The sequence below is a fragment of the Tachypleus tridentatus genome, unplaced genomic scaffold (genome assembly GCF_004210375.1).
Source record: "Tachypleus tridentatus isolate NWPU-2018 unplaced genomic scaffold, ASM421037v1 Hic_cluster_2, whole genome shotgun sequence".
NCBI lineage: Eukaryota > Metazoa > Arthropoda > Merostomata > Xiphosura > Limulidae > Tachypleus > Tachypleus tridentatus.
In genome coordinates, this window is record NW_027467782.1 from 64,071,904 (window position 1) to 64,089,403 (window position 17,500).

At 52.6% G+C, this 17,500-nt stretch overlaps 1 non-coding gene across 1 annotated transcript in view; it reads left to right on the forward strand.

The window, feature by feature from the left end:
- The first annotated feature begins 17,280 nt into the window (after positions 1-17,280).
- LOC143243496 (small subunit ribosomal RNA) overlaps positions 17,281-17,500 on the forward strand; it is a 1,805-nt gene continuing 1,585 nt past the window's right edge. The window contains exon 1 of the ribosomal RNA XR_013024620.1: positions 17,281-17,500. This exon is cut by the window's right edge and continues 1,585 nt beyond it. This is a non-coding gene — a ribosomal RNA (small subunit ribosomal RNA).

The following is a 17,500-nucleotide window of genomic DNA, read 5'->3' on the forward strand; positions in this document are numbered from 1 at the left end:
TCGACGCCGACATAACGAGCACGAATGTCGGCAGGCAGACCGACACTCTCTCGCACTACCAGCGTTGGGGGGCTCTGTACCCAAACGGTGTCGGACTTTGTCGATTTTAGTCTCTGTGCAAAACGTTGGCGGCGATCTCTTGACACGGAGATAACGAGCACGATTGTCGGTAAGCAGACCGACACCCTCTCGCACTAGCAACGTTGGGGGCTCCTTACCCACGCGGTGTCGTATCATTACTAAGAGCAACTTATTATACTGTGATGGATCACCTGGTGTCGTATCATCATTGCTAAGAACAACTCAATAGACTCTGATGGATCACCTGGTGTTGTATAATCAATGCTAAAATGTTTACCACATTTATATTTATATGTCTGGAACATTTTCTAATGTTGGGTGACACACAATTAAAAGGCAAAATAATGCAGTAGAGTTTACAAGAATAAGCAATATTTTGGTCAACTAGTCAGTTTAGTTAAAATAACAATTTTAGGTAGGACTAATTTAGACTGAGTATTTATGTTATAATTATATTAGTTAACAATGTGGTCACAAGGATGAAACTAGAATTGAATGCTGTAAGTCAGTCAACTTAGCCTGAAATTTTGGACATGTTCACACTGAACAATTTGTCTTCGTTCCACTTGTTTAGTACGTCGGTGTAATCAACTCTGGTTTCCACGATTCTATGGTTAGTACAGTACACTTTGAACTTTTCCAGTAAAATTATGTTCTGTTGATGTTTTGTTCGAAATTCTTGACCCAACTTTGTTCTACGAAACATGCTCACCCTTTATGATACGTGACTGGCGGTTCATTGTTACAAGCAATCCCACAGTTCCTCTGTGAAACAGTGGTTGGTGAGTGGTGATCACTTGGTACCTATCCTCTTTTCTTTCACTGTTAAATTATCGACGGCTATAGCAGATAGCCCTCGTGCAGTATAGAGCCAAATTCAAACAAACCGATACTCTCTTCAGACAAATATGATAAGATAATGAATTTTTCAAAGTTTTGCTCTACTAAAATGGAGAAACTTTGGAATGATGTATCGAAGTTTGCATTCTGAAAGGAAGCACATTTCAAGATTTTCCTTTTAACTTTAATTTTCAGAGTCACAGCATACAGACAACAGTTCGTTTACATATGGTCATATCAATATATTAGCAATCATTGTATCGAACGAAAATGATGTTTGACGATTAATTGTATAATTGTATTGAAGATGAAGAAATACTTTGATACAATAGAAGGGGACAGAGGTAAAGTTTTCAATATTTTACATATTCCATCTTCAGTATACAGAGCAAAATAGAAAGACGTAATTTCTAACTAACTAAATAAAATATATTGCTGAAATTACGATAATGTGAAACTAAAATACACGGAAAGTAAATTACTGACAATAAAACATGCTGTAAATATTTTAAAATGTGCTATTTGAATGAAGACTACATGATATTCGGTGTAGATTAAAGTTGTTTAATGTGGATGGTTTCTTTAAGTGCTAATTCCAGATCAGTGTTATCCATACAAACGATACTTATATTTTAATGTTCGTGTCCTGTTTCTTCACAGTTTTGCTTTTATAAATGAAACCCATGACACGGGTCGTACGTCTAGGCGCAGCCGTTGCGAAAAGTGCACGAAAGGTTGGCGGCGGGACCTTCGATTCGTCGTCCCTAGAGGATACGGTCGGCATTTCGAACACCTGCTCCCGCCGAGTACACGCATTGGCCTCGGTACAAGTCGAACAGAGTCTCAGAGCATGTGCCAGCGATTGGGAAATTTAAACACCCGCGCCCGCCGCCTACCGACGGGGGAACCGATTTTCTCGGTCTGTTTCGCGCGTGCGTGGTCCAACAGCAGCTTGCTCCAACGGGTCGGACGTCTAGACGCAGCCGTTGCGAAAAGTGCCCGAAAGGTTGGCGGCGGGACCTTCGATTCTTCGTCCCTAGAGGATACGGTCGGCATTTCGAACACCTGCTCCCGCCGAGTACACGCATTGGCCTCGGTACAAGTCGAACAGAGTCTCAGAGCATGTGCCAGCGAGCGGGAAATTTAAACACCCGCACCCGCCGCCTACCGACGGGGGAACCGATTTTCTCGGTCTGTTTCGCGCGTGCGTGGTCCAACAGCAGCTTGCTCCAACGGGTCGGACGTCTAGACGCAGCCGTTGCGAAAAGTGCCCGAAAGGTTGGCGGCGGGTCCTTCGATTCGTCGTCCCTAGAGGATACGGTCGGCATTTCGAACACCTGCTCCCGCCGAGTACACGCATTGGCCTCGGTACAAGTCGAACAGAGTCTCAGAGCATGTGCCAGCGATTGGGAAATTTAAACATCCGCGCCCGCCGCCTACCGACGGGGGAACCGATTTTCTCGGTCTGTTTCGCGCGTGCGTGGTCCAACAGCAGCTTGCTCCAACGGGTCGGACGTCTAGACGCAGCCGTTGCGAAAAGTGCTAGGCCGAAAGGTTGGCGGCGGGTCCTTCGATTCGTCGTCCCTAGAGGATACGGTCGGCATTTCGAACACCTGCTCCCGCCGAGTACACGCATTGGCCTCGGTACAAGTCGAACAGAGTCTCAGCATGTGCCAGCGATGGGTAAACACCCGCGCCCGCCGCCTACCGACGGGGAACCGATTTCTCGGTCTGTTTCGCGCGTGCGTGGAAATTTCCAACGGGTCGGACGTCTAGACGCAGCCGTTGCGAAAGTGCCTGGCGGCGGGTCCCGATTCGTCGGGGATACCGCATTTTCTCGGTCTGTTTCTCAGCGCATGTGCCAAGGGTGGTCTAACACCTTTAGGGGAACCGCTTGTTTTCAACGGGTCTAATGGACGTCTACGTCTGGACGCAGCCGTTGCGAAAAGTGCCCGAAAGGTTGGCGGCGGGTCCTTCGATTCGTCGTCCCTAGAGGATACGGTCGGCATTTCGAACACCTGCTCCCGCCGAGTACACGCATTGGCCTCGGTACAAGTCGAACAGAGTCTCAGAGCATGTGCCAGGATTGGGAAATTTAAACACCGCGCCCGCCGCCTACCGACGGGGAACCGATTTTCTCGGTCTGTTTCGCGCGTGCGTGGTCTAACAGCCGCTTGCTCCAACGGGTCGGACGTCTAGACGCAGCCGCTGCGAAAAGTGCGACTACCGGCACCCGCCGCCTACCGAGGTTATCGTCGGCATTTCGATTACCGGCTCCCGCCGAGTTCCCGCAGTTTCTTTCTGCCCTTCGGACAGATAGGCGGTGGAACACGCTACGACGAGTTCGACGGTACTTCGGGTAGCCACGCGGAACTCTCCCGCATAAGCTCTCGCCTTTTACCGCACATAGAAAAGCCGTACTTTTGAGTAGTGATGGCATTAAATGTAGTTTCCTTCTATATATAGGGACTGGTGAGGCTTGACTGGAATCGACGATGGACGTGGCGTAAGCGTTATCGGCATGTCAGCAGGCTGTTGGCGGCAGGACTGTCGATTCGACTACCGGCACCCGCCGCCTACCGAGGTTATCGTCGGCATTTCGATTACCGGCTCCCGCCGAGTTCCCGCAGTTTCTTTCTGCCCTTCGGACAGATAGGCGGTGGAACACGCTACGACGAGTTCGACGGTACTTCGGGTAGCCACGCGGAACTCTCCCGCATAAGCTCTCGCCTTTTACCGCACATAGAAAAGCCGTACTTTTGAGTAGTGATGGCATTAAATGTAGTTTCCTTCTATATATATAGGGGACTGGTGAGGCTTGACTGGAATCGACGATGGACGTGGCGTAAGCGTTATCGGCATGTCAGCAGGCTGTTGGCGGCAGGACTGTCGATTCGACTACCGGCACCCGCCGCCTACCGAGGTTATCGTCGGCATTTCGATTACCGGCTCCCGCCGAGTTCCCGCAGTTTCTTTCTGCCCTTCGGACAGATAGGCGGTGGAACACGCTACGACGAGTTCGACGGTACTTCGGGTAGCCACGCGGAACTCTCCCGCATAAGCTCTCGCCTTTACCGCACATAGAAAAGCCGTACTTTTGAGTAGTGATGGCATTAAATGTAGTTTCCTTCTATATATATAGGGGACTGGTGAGGCTTGACTGGAATCGACGATGGACGTGGCGTAAGCGTTATCGGCATGTCAGCAGGCTGTTGGCGGCAGGACTGTCGATTCGACTACCGGCACCCGCCGCCTACCGAGGTTATCGTCGGCATTTCGATTACCGGCTCCCGCCGAGTTCCCGCAGTTTCTTTCTGCCCTTCGGACAGATAGGCGGTGGAACACGCTACGACGAGTTCGACGGTACTTCGGGTAGCCACGCGGAACTCTCCCGCATAAGCTCTCGCCTTTTACCGCACATAGAAAAGCCGTACTTTTGAGTAGTGATGGCATTAAATGTAGTTTCCTTCTATATATAGGGGACTGGTGAGGCTTGACTGGAATCGACGATGGACGTGGCGTAAGCGTTATCGGCATGTCAGCAGGCTGTTGGCGGCAGGACTGTCGATTCGACTACCGGCACCCGCCGCCTACCGAGGTTATCGTCGGCATTTCGATTACCGGCTCCCGCCGAGTTCCCGCAGTTTCTTTCTGCCCTTCGGACAGATAGGCGGTGGAACACGCTACGACGAGTTCGACGGTACTTCGGGTACCCACGCGGAACTCTCCCGCATAAGCTCTCGCCTTTACCGCACATAGAAAAGCCGTACTTTTGAGTAGTGATGGCATTAAATGTAGTTTCCTTCTATATATAGGGGACTGGTGAGGCTTGACTGGAATCGACGATGGACGTGGCGTAAGCGTTATCGGCATGTCAGCAGGCTGTTGGCGGCAGGACTGTCGATTCGACTACCGGCACCCGCCGCCTACCGAGGTTATCGTCGGCATTTCGATTACCGGCTCCCGCCGAGTTCCCGCAGTTTCTTTCTGCCCTTCGGACAGATAGGCGGTGGAACACGCTACGACGAGTTCGACGGTACTTCGGGTACCCACGCGGAACTCTCCCGCATAAGCTCTCGCCTTTACCGCACATAGAAAAGCCGTACTTTTGAGTAGTGATGGCATTAAATGTAGTTTCCTTCTATATATAGGGGACTGGTGAGGCTTGACTGGAATCGACGATGGACGTGGCGTAAGCGTTATCGGCATGTCAGCAGGCTGTTGGCGGCAGGACTGTCGATTCGACTACCGGCACCCGCCGCCTACCGAGGTTATCGTCGGCATTTCGATTACCGGCTCCCGCCGAGTTCCCGCAGTTTCTTTCTGCCCTTCGGACAGATAGGCGGTGGAACACGCTACGACGAGTTCGACGGTACTTCGGGTACCCACGCGGAACTCTCCCGCATAAGCTCTCGCCTTTACCGCACATAGAAAAGCCGTACTTTTGAGTAGTGATGGCATTAAATGTAGTTTCCTTCTATATATAGGGGACTGGTGAGGCTTGACTGGAATCGACGATGGACGTGGCGTAAGCGTTATCGGCATGTCAGCAGGCTGTTGGCGGCAGGACTGTCGATTCGACTACCGGCACCCGCCGCCTACCGAGGTTATCGTCGGCATTTCGATTACCGGCTCCCGCCGAGTTCCCGCAGTTTCTTTCTGCCCTTCGGACAGATAGGCGGTGGAACACGCTACGACGAGTTCGACGGTACTTCGGGTACCCACGCGGAACTCTCCCGCATAAGCTCTCGCCTTTACCGCACATAGAAAAGCCGTACTTTTGAGTAGTGATGGCATTAAATGTAGTTTCCTTCTATATATATAGGGACTGGTGAGGCTTGACTGGAATCGACGATGGACGTGGCGTAAGCGTTATCGGCATGACACCAGTCTGTTGGCGGCAGGACTGTCGATTCGACTACCGGCACCCGCCGCCTACCGAGGTTATCGTCGGCATTTCGATTACCGGCTCCCGCCGAGTTCCCGCAGTTTCTTTCTGCCCTTCGGACAGATAGGCGGTGGAACACGCTACGACGAGTTCGACGGCACTTAGGGTAGCCACGCGGAACTCTCCCGCATAAGCTCTCGCCTTTACCGCACATAGAAAAGCCGTACTTTTGAGTAGTGATGGCATTAAATGTAGTTTCCTTCTATATATAGGGGACTGGTGAGGCTTGACTGGAATCGACGATGGACGTGGCGTAAGCGTTATCGGCATGACACCAGTCTGTTGGCGGCAGGACTGTCGATTCGACTACCGGCACCCGCCGCCTACCGAGGTTATCGTCGGCATTTCGATTACCGGCTCCCGCCGAGTTCCCGCAGTTTCTTTCTGCCCTTCGGACAGATAGGCGGTGGAACACGCTACGACGAGTTCGACGGCACTTAGGGTAGCCACGCGGAACTCTCCCGCATAAGCTCTCGCCTTTACCGCACATAGAAAAGCCGTACTTTTGAGTAGTGATGGCATTAAATGTAGTTTCCTTCTATATATATAGGGGACTGGTGAGGCTTGACTGGAATCGACGATGGACGTGGCGTAAGCGTTATCGGCATGTCAGCAGGCTGTTGGCGGCAGGACTGTCGATTCGACTACCGGCACCCGCCGCCTACCGAGGTTATCGTCGGCATTTCGATTACCGGCTCCCGCCGAGTTCCCGCAGTTTCTTTCTGCCCTTCGGACAGATTGGCGGTGGAACACGCTACGACGAGTTCGACGGTACTTCGGGTACCCACGCGGAACTCTCCCGCATAAGCTCTCGCCTTTACCGCACATAGAAAAGCCGTACTTTTGAGTAGTGATGGCATTAAATGTAGTTTCCTTCTATATATAGGGGACTGGTGAGCTTGACTGGAATCGACGATGGACGTGGCGTAAGCGTTATCGGCATGTCAGCAGGCTGTTGGCGGCAGGACTGTCGATTCGACTACCGGCACCCGCCGCCTACCGAGGTTATCGTCGGCATTTCGATTACCGGCTCCCGCCGAGTTCCCGCAGTTTCTTTCTGCCCTTCGGACAGATTGGCCGTGGAACACGCTACGACGAGTTCGACGGTACTTCGGGTACCCACGCGGAACTCTCCCGCATAAGCTCTCGCCTTTACCGCACATAGAAAAGCCGTACTTTTGAGTAGTGATGGCATTAAATGTAGTTTCCTTCTATATATAGGGGACTGGTGAGGCTTGACTGGAATCGACGATGGACGTGGCGTAAGCGTTATCGGCATGTCAGCAGGCTGTTGGCGGCAGGACTGTCGATTCGACTACCGGCACCCGCCGCCTACCGAGGTTATCGTCGGCATTTCGATTACCGGCTCCCGCCGAGTTCCCGCAGTTTCTTTCTGCCCTTCGGACAGATTGGCGGTGGAACACGCTACGACGAGTTCGACGGTACTTCGGGTACCCACGCGGAACTCTCCCGCATAAGCTCTCGCCTTTACCGCACATAGAAAAGCCGTACTTTTGAGTAGTGATGGCATTAAATGTAGTTTCCTTCTATATATATAGGGGACTGGTGAGGCTTGACTGGAATCGACGATGGACGTGGCGTAAGCGTTATCGGCATGTCAGCAGGCTGTTGGCGGCAGGACTGTCGATTCGACTACCGGCACCCGCCGCCTACCGAGGTTATCGTCGGCATTTCGATTACCGGCTCCCGCCGAGTTCCCGCAGTTTCTTTCTGCCCTTCGGACAGATAGGCGGTGGAACACGCTACGACGAGTTCGACGGTACTTCGGGTACCCACGCGGAACTCTCCCGCATAAGCTCTCGCCTTTACCGCACATAGAAAAGCCGTACTTTTGAGTAGTGATGGCATTAAATGTAGTTTCCTTCTATATATAGGGGACTGGTGAGGCTTGACTGGAATCGACGATGGACGTGGCGTAAGCGTTATCGGCATGTCAGCAGGCTGTTGGCGGCAGGACTGTCGATTCGACTACCGGCACCCGCCGCCTACCGAGGTTATCGTCGGCATTTCGATTACCGGCTCCCGCCGAGTTCCCGCAGTTTCTTTCTGCCCTTCGGACAGATAGGCGGTGGAACACGCTACGACGAGTTCGACGGCACTTAGGGTAGCCACGCGGAACTCTCCCGCATAAGCTCTCGCCTTTACCGCACATAGAAAAGCCGTACTTTTGAGTAGTGATGGCATTAAATGTAGTTTCCTTCTATATATAGGGGACTGGTGAGGCTTGACTGGAATCGACGATGGACGTGGCGTAAGCGTTATCGGCATGTCAGCAGGCTGTTGGCGGCAGGACTGTCGATTCGACTACCGGCACCCGCCGCCTACCGAGGTTATCGTCGGCATTTCGATTACCGGCTCCCGCCGAGTTCCCGCAGTTTCTTTCTGCCCTTCGGACAGATTGGCCGTGGAACACGCTACGACGAGTTCGACGGTACTTCGGGTACCCACGCGGAACTCTCCCGCATAAGCTCTCGCCTTTACCGCACATAGAAAAGCCGTACTTTTGAGTAGTGATGGCATTAAATGTAGTTTCCTTCTATATATAGGGGACTGGTGAGCTTGACTGGAATCGACGATGGACGTGGCGTAAGCGTTATCGGCATGTCAGCAGGCTGTTGGCGGCAGGACTGTCGATTCGACTACCGGCACCCGCCGCCTACCGAGGTTATCGTCGGCATTTCGATTACCGGCTCCCGCCGAGTTCCCGCAGTTTCTTTCTGCCCTTCGGACAGATTGGCCGTGGAACACGCTACGACGAGTTCGACGGCACTTAGGGTAGCCACGCGGAACTCTCCCGCATAAGCTCTCGCCTTTACCGCACATAGAAAAGCCGTACTTTTGAGTAGTGATGGCATTAAATGTAGTTTCCTTCTATATATATAGGGGACTGGTGAGGCTTGACTGGAATCGACGATGGACGTGGCGTAAGCGTTATCGGCATGACAGCAGTCTGTTGGCGGCAGGACTGTCGATTCGACTACCGGCACCCGCCGCCTACCGAGGTTATCGTCGGCATTTCGATTACCGGCTCCCGCCGAGTTCCCGCAGTTTCTTTCTGCCCTTCGGACAGATTGGCCGTGGAACACGCTACGACGAGTTCGACGGTACTTCGGGTACCCACGCGGAACTCTCCCGCATAAGCTCTCGCCTTTACCGCACATAGAAAAGCCGTACTTTTGAGTAGTGATGGCATTAAATGTAGTTTCCTTCTATATATAGGGGACTGGTGAGCTTGACTGGAATCGACGATGGACGTAGCGTAAGCGTTATCGGCATGTCAGCAGGCTGTTGGCGGCAGGACTGTCGATTCGACTACCGGCACCCGCCGCCTACCGAGGTTATCGTCGGCATTTCGATTACCGGCTCCCGCCGAGTTCCCGCAGTTTCTTTCTGCCCTTCGGACAGATTGGCCGTGGAACACGCTACGACGAGTTCGACGGTACTTCGGGTAGCCACGCGGAACTCTCCCGCATAAGCTCTCGCCTTTACCGCACATAGAAAAGCCGTACTTTTGAGTAGTGATGGCATTAAATGTAGTTTCCTTCTATATATAGGGGACTGGTGAGCTTGACTGGAATCGACGATGGACGTAGCGTAAGCGTTATCGGCATGTCAGCAGGCTGTTGGCGGCAGGACTGTCGATTCGACTACCGGCACCCGCCGCCTACCGAGGTTATCGTCGGCATTTCGATTACCGGCTCCCGCCGAGTTCCCGCAGTTTCTTTCTGCCCTTCGGACAGATTGGCCGTGGAACACGCTACGACGAGTTCGACGGCACTTAGGGTAGCCACGCGGAACTCTCCCGCATAAGCTCTCGCCTTTACCGCACATAGAAAAGCCGTACTTTTGAGTAGTGATGGCATTAAATGTAGTTTCCTTCTATATATAGGGGACTGGTGAGCTTGACTGGAATCGACGATGGACGTAGCGTAAGCGTTATCGGCATGTCAGCAGGCTGTTGGCGGCAGGACTGTCGATTCGACTACCGGCACCCGCCGCCTACCGAGGTTATCGTCGGCATTTCGATTACCGGCTCCCGCCGAGTTCCCGCAGTTTCTTTCTGCCCTTCGGACAGATTGGCGGTGGAACACGCTACGACGAGTTCGACGGTACTTCGGGTACCCACGCGGAACTCTCCCGCATAAGCTCTCGCCTTTACCGCACATAGAAAAGCCGTACTTTTGAGTAGTGATGGCATTAAATGTAGTTTCCTTCTATATATAGGGGACTGGTGAGGCTTGACTGGAATCGACGATGGACGTGGCGTAAGCGTTATCGGCATGTCAGCAGGCTGTTGGCGGCAGGACTGTCGATTCGACTACCGGCACCCGCCGCCTACCGAGGTTATCGTCGGCATTTCGATTACCGGCTCCCGCCGAGTTCCCGCAGTTTCTTTCTGCCCTTCGGACAGATAGGCGGTGGAACACGCTACGACGAGTTCGACGGCACTTCGGGTAGCCACGCGGAACTCTCCCGCATAAGCTCTCGCCTTTACCGCACATAGAAAAGCCGTACTTTTGAGTAGTGATGGCATTAAATGTAGTTTCCTTCTATATATATAGGGGACTGGTGAGGCTTGACTGGAATCGACGATGGACGTGGCGTAAGCGTTATCGGCATGACACCAGTCTGTTGGCGGCAGGACTGTCGATTCGACTACCGGCACCCGCCGCCTATCGAGGTTATCGTCGGCATTTCGATTACCGGCTCCCGCCGAGTTCCCGCAGTTTCTTTCTGCCCTTCGGACAGATAGGCGGTGGAACACGCTACGACGAGTTCGACGGCACTTAGGGTAGCCACGCGGAACTCTCCCGCATAAGCTCTCGCCTTTTACCGCACATAGAAAAGCCGTACTTTTGAGTAGTGATGGCATTAAATGTAGTTTCCTTCTATATATATAGGGGACTGGTGAGGCTTGACTGGAATCGACGATGGACGTAGCGTAAGCGTTATCGGCATGTTCAAACGTTGCCGCCGACTAACCCCAATGGCCTCATTGCCTCTAGGAGAGATTCGCGATCGATCACGCGACGCGTCCGTTGGCGGGTTGTGGAGGACGATGCGGACACTACCCGGTAGTTTTAGGACGTTACGTGTACCTTTTTCGCTCAAAACTGAGGACCAATTTGACGCAACTCAGGGTTGCGATGCGGAACTTGCCCGCATAGGCTCTCGCCTTTTACCGCACTTTCAAAAGCCGTACTAATGGGTTCTGATGGCATTAAATGTAGTTTCCTTCTATATATAGGGAGCATAGTCTGTCTGAGACGGACTTCAAAGGGAGGACGGCTTTAAGAAATTTTCTCCCGTATAGAGTGATGCCAAAGACGGCATGGATGTGAGGCGAGTTCGGTGAAATTTGGAAAGTGGGAGGAAATGGCAAAATCAGTTTGATAGTTAGAAACGTTGTTTTTCAGCGTTCATTTTCACCACTTTTCACTCAAAACTGAGGACCAATTTGACGCAACTCAGGGTTGCGATGCGGAACTTGCCCGCATAGGCTCTCGCCGTTTACCGCACTTTCAAATGCCGTACTAATGGGTTCTGATGGCATTAAATGTAGTTTCCTTCTCTATATAGGGGGCATAGTCTGTCTGAGACGGACCTGAAAGGGAGTACGACTTTAAGAAATTTTCTCCCGTATAGAGTGATGCCAAAGACGGCATGGATGTGAGGAGAGTTCGGTGAAATTTGGAAAGTGGGAGGAAATGGCAAAATCAGTTTGATAGTTAGAAACGTTGTTTTTCAGCGTTCATTTTCACCACTTTTTCACTCAAAACTGAGGACCAATTTGACGCAACTCAGGGTTGCGATGCGGAACTTGCCCGCATAGGCTCTCGCCTTTTACCGCACTTTCAAAAGCCGTACTAATGGGTTCTGATGGCATTAAATGTAGTTTCCTTCTATATATAGGGAGCATAGTCTGTCTGAGACGGACTTCAAAGGGAGGACGGCTTTAAGAAATTTTCTCCCGTATAGTGTGATGCCAAAGACGGCATGGATGTGAGGCGAGTTCGGTGAAATTTGGGAAGTGGGAGGAAATGGCAAAATCAGTTTGATAGTTAGAAACGTTGTTTTCAGCGTTCATTTTCACCACTTTTCACTCAAAACTCAGGACCAATTTGACGCAACTCAGGGTTGCGATGCGGAACTTGCCCGCATAGGCTCTCGCCGTTTACCGCACTTTCAAATGCCGTACTAATGGGTTCTGATGGCATTAAATGTAGTTTCCTTCTCTATATAGGGGGCATAGTCTGTCTGAGACGGACCTGAAAGGGAGTACGACTTTAAGAAATTTTCTCCCGTATAGAGTGATGCCAAAGACGGCATGGATGTGAGGAGAGTTCGGTGAAATTTGGAAAGTGGGAGGAAATGGCAAAATCAGTTTGATAGTTAGAAACGTTGTTTTCAGCGTTCATTTTCACCACTTTTCACTCAAAACTGAGGACCAATTTGACGCAACTCAGGGTTGCGATGCGGAACTTGCCCGCATAGGTTCTCGCCTTTTACCGCACTTTGAAATGCCGTACTAATGGGTTCTGATGGCATTAAATGTAGTTTCCTTCTCTATATAGGGGCATAGTCTGTCTGAGACGGACCTGAAAGGGAGTACGACTTTAAGAAATTTTCTCCCGTATAGAGTGATGCCAAAGACGGCATGGATGTGAGGAGAGTTCGGTGAAATTTGGAAAGTGGGAGGAAATGGCAAAATCAGTTTGATAGTTAGAAACGTTGTTTTTCAGCGTTCATTTTCACCACTTTTCACTCAAAACTGAGGACCAATTTGACGCAACTCAGGGTAGCGATGCGGAACTATTCCGCTTGGTCCCTTGCCTTTACCGCACTTTCAAATGCCGTACTAATGGGTTCTGATGGCATTAAATTTAGTTTCCTTCTCTATATAGGGGCATAGTCTGTCTGAGACAGGATTGTAACATTGTGTTAAGCCTCCTCTCACCTTTTAACCCGGCGTGCCCGGGACCTGTGGGCTGGTCACGGCCCGTTTCCACACAGGTGGTGAGTACTAGCGAAAACGACTGCCGATAGTGTTAAGAAATGGCCGAACAAAGAATGTAAGAGGCCGAGAGATATTGAATGAACGAACGTAATGGTGGATTGAAACAATATATTGGAGCGAAAAGAATGTTGCGAGAAGTGATGGTTTTAAGAACACTGTGCGGCGTTTTCCTAGTAAGTTTGTCGTTCTACCCGTCTCGGTGGATTCGGCACCACCTGTAACGGTGGTTTTTGACGTGCCTCGGTGGAAGAGGTTACTGTCGTAAAATATATGGGTAGCTGTTTCCCGTTCCCTCTCGGTCCGTGCGGGGATAAAAGCAGTACGTGCGTTCGACCGCACGCCTACGAGTTAATCCGAGCGATTAGCCGGTCTCAGTCAGAGACACACGGGATGCTGGACCCGCAGCGTGCTCTGCACGAGTCGTTGAATTTCAGCTTGTCAAACCAAGGGTCCGAGCGGCCCTTCCCTTTCACGGGGCATGTTATTTACGGTGACTGTTTCCTTTCCCTCTCGTTCCGAGCGGGGATAAAAGCAGTACGTGCGTTCGACCGCACGCCTACGAGTTAATCCGAGCGATTAGCCGGTCTCAGTCAGAGACACACGGGATGCTGGACCCGCAGCGTGCTCTGCACGAGTCGTTGAATTTCAGCTTGTCAAACCAAGGGTCCGAGCGGCCCTTCCCTTTCACGGGGCATGTTATTTACGGTGACTGTTTCCCTTTCCCTCTCGGTCCGAGCGGGGATAAAAGCAGTACGTGCGTTCGACCGCACGGCTACGAGTTAATCCGAGCGATTAGCCGGTCTCAGTCAGAGACACACGGGATGCTGGACCCGCAGCGTGCTCTGCACGAGTCGTTGAATTTCAGCTTGTCAAACCAAGGGTCCGAGCGGCCCTTCCCATTCACGGGGCAAGTCAATAACGGTGACTGTTTCCCTTTCCTCTCGGTCCGAGCGGGGATAAAAGCAGTACGTGCGTTCGACCGCACCCCTACGTGTTAATCCGAGCGATTAGCCGGTCTCAGTCAGAGACACACGGGATGCTGGACCCGCAGCGTGCTCTGCACGAGTCGTTGAATTTCAGCATGTCAAACCAAGGGTCCGAGCGGCTCTTCCCTTTCACGGGGCAAGTCAATAACGGTGACTGTTTCCCTTTCCTCTCGGTCCGAGCGGGGATAAAAGCAGTACGTGCGTTCGACCGCACGCCTACGAGTTAATCCGAGCGATTAGCCGGTCTCAGTCAGAGACACACGGGATGCTGGACCCGCAGCGTGCTCTGCACGAGTCGTTGAATTTCAGCTTGTCAAACCAAGGGTCCGAGCGGCCCTTCCCTTTCACGGGCATGTTATTTACGGTGACTGTTTCCCTTTCCTCTCGGTCCGAGCGGGGATAAAAGCAGTACGTGCGTTCGACCGCACGCCTACGAGTTAATCCGAGCGATTAGCCGGTCTCAGTCAGAGACACACGGGATGCTGGACCCGCAGCGTGCTCTGCACGAGTCGTTGAATTTCAGCTTGTCAAACCAAGGGTCCGAGCGGCCCTTCCCTTTCACGGGGCATGTTATTTACGGTGACTGTTTCCCTTTCCCTCTCGGTCCGAGCGGGGATAAAAGCAGTACGTGCGTTCGACCGCACGCCTACGAGTTAATCCGAGCGATTAGCCGGTCTCAGTCAGAGACACACGGGATGCTGGACCCGCAGCGTGCTCTGCACGAGTCGTTGAATTTCAGCTTGTCAAACCAAGGGTCCGAGCGGCTCTTCCCTTTCACGGGGCACGTGAACAACGGTGACTGTTTCCCTTTCCCTCTCGGTCCGAGCGGGGATAAAGCAGTACGTGCGTTCGACCGCACGCCTACGAGTTAATCCGAGCGATTAGCCGGTCTCAGTCAGAGACACACGGGATGCTGGACCCGCAGCGTGCTCTGCACGAGTCGTTGAATTTCAGCTTGTCAAACCAAGGGTCCGAGCGGCCCTTCCCTTTCACGGGGCATGTTATTTACGGTGACTGTTTCCCTTTCCTCTCGGTCCGAGCGGGGATAAAAGCAGTACGTGCGTTCGACCGCACGCCTACGAGTTAATCCGAGCGATTAGCCGGTCTCAGTCAGAGACACACGGGATGCTGGACCCGCAGCGTGCTCTGCACGAGCCGTTGAATTTCAGCATGTCAAACCAAGGGTCCGAGCGGCTCTTCCCTTTCACGGGGCACGTCAATAACGGTGACTGTTTCCCTTTCCCTCTCGGTCCGAGCGGGGATAAAGCAGTACGTGCGTTCGACCGCACGCCTACGAGTTAATCCGAGCGATTAGCCGGTCTCAGTCAGAGACACACGGGATGCTGGACCCGCAGCGTGCTCTGCACGAGTCGTTGAATTTCAGCTTGTCAAACCAAGGGTCCGAGCGGCCCTTCCCTTTCACGGGGCATGTTATTTACGGTGACTGTTTCCCTTTCCTCTCGGTCCGAGCGGGGATAAAAGCAGTACGTGCGTTCGACCGCACGCCTACGAGTTAATCCGAGCGATTAGCCGGTCTCAGTCAGAGACACACGGGATGCTGGACCCGCAGCGTGCTCTGCACGAGCCGTTGAATTTCAGCATGTCAAACCAAGGGTCCGAGCGGCTCTTCCCTTTCACGGGGCACGTGAACAACGGTGACTGTTTCCCTTTCCCTCTCGGTCCGAGCGGGGATAAAAGCAGTACGTGCGTTCGACCGCACGCCTACGAGTTAATCCGAGCGATTAGCCGGTCTCAGTCAGAGACACACGGGATGCTGGACCCGCAGCGTGCTCTGCACGAGCCGTTGAATTTCAGCATGTCAAACCAAGGGTCCGAGCGGCTCTTCCCTTTCACGGGGCACGTGAACAACGGTGACTGTTTCCCTTTCCCTCTCGGTCCGAGCGGGGATAAAAGCAGTACGTGCGTTCGACCGCACGCCTACGAGTTAATCCGAGCGATTAGCCGGTCTCAGTCAGAGACACACGGGATGCTGGACCCGCAGCGTGCTCTGCACGAGCCGTTGAATTTCAGCATGTCAAACCAAGGGTCCGAGCGGCTCTTCCCTTTCACGGGGCACGTGAACAACGGTGACTGTTTCCCTTTCCCTCTCGGTCCGAGCGGGGATAAAAGCAGTACGTGCGTTCGACCGCACGCCTACGAGTTAATCCGAGCGATTAGCCGGTCTCAGTCAGAGACACACGGGATGCTGGACCCGCAGCGTGCTCTGCACGAGTCGTTGAATTTCAGCATGTCAAACCAAGGGTCCGAGCGGCTCTTCCCTTTCACGGGGCACGTTATTTACGGTGACTGTTTCCCTTTCCTCTCGGTCCGAGCGGGGATAAAAGCAGTACGTGCGTTCGACCGCACGCCTACGAGTTAATCCGAGCGATTAGCCGGTCTCAGTCAGAGACACACGGGATGCTGGACCCGCAGCGTGCTCTGCACGAGCCGTTGAATTTCAGCATGTCAAACCAAGGGTCCGAGCGGCTCTTCCCTTTCACGGGGCACGTGAACAACGGTGACTGTTTCCCTTTCCCTCTCGGTCCGAGCGGGGATAAAAGCAGTACGTGCGTTCGACCGCACGCCTACGAGTTAATCCGAGCGATTAGCCGGTCTCAGTCAGAGACACACGGGATGCTGGACCCGCAGCGTGCTCTGCACGAGCCGTTGAATTTCAGCATGTCAAACCAAGGGTCCGAGCGGCTCTTCCCTTTCACGGGGCACGTGAACAACGGTGACTGTTTCCCTATCCCTCTCGGTCCGAGCGGGGATAAAAGCAGTACGTGCGTTCGACCGCACGCCTACGAGTTAATCCGAGCGATTAGCCGGTCTCAGTCAGAGACACAAGGGATGCTGGACCCGCAGCGTGCTCTGCACGAGCCGTTGAATTTCAGCTTGTCAAACCAAGGGTCCGAGCGCCCCTTCCCTTTCACGGGGCACGTCAATAACGGTGACTGTTTCCCTTTCCCTCTCGGTCCGAGCGGGGATAAAGCAGTACGTGCGTTCGACCGCACGCGTACGAGTTAATCCGAGCGATTAACGATTGTCTTTGTTACGAAAGACGTTCTGTTCCCACTGCTGATGCGACGAGTTTCGGGTAACCATGCCGAGACATCGGAATATGCATCATTTTCGATATAGCTTAGTGTGGGTTGAGCTGTCCTCCGAAGGTCGGTTCTTCCTGATACGCCCTAGTTTGTTTCGTTTTATCGGAACTGTTGTTTTGGAGAACTCGTACTCTAGAGTGTGTAAGAGGTCTGTCTCGTGATTGGTGACACGAAGTAGACAGAGAACGGCAGGCGTGTATCTAGCCACGCGTCTGCCGATTCGAGAGTGGTGTTTCTACTCGCCGTTGGAGCGGGTGGCTTGCACCGAACGAGAAAAGATACCTGGTTGATCCTGCCAGTAGTCATATGCTTGTCTCAAAGATTAAGCCATGCATGTCTAAGTACATGCCGAAATAAGGTGAAACCGCGAATGGCTCATTATCCAGCCGTTGTTCCTTAGATCGTACTTTCCTACTTGGATAACTGTGGTAATTCTAGAGCTAATACATGCAACAAAGCTCCGACCTCACGGGACGAGCGCATTTATTAGACCAAGACC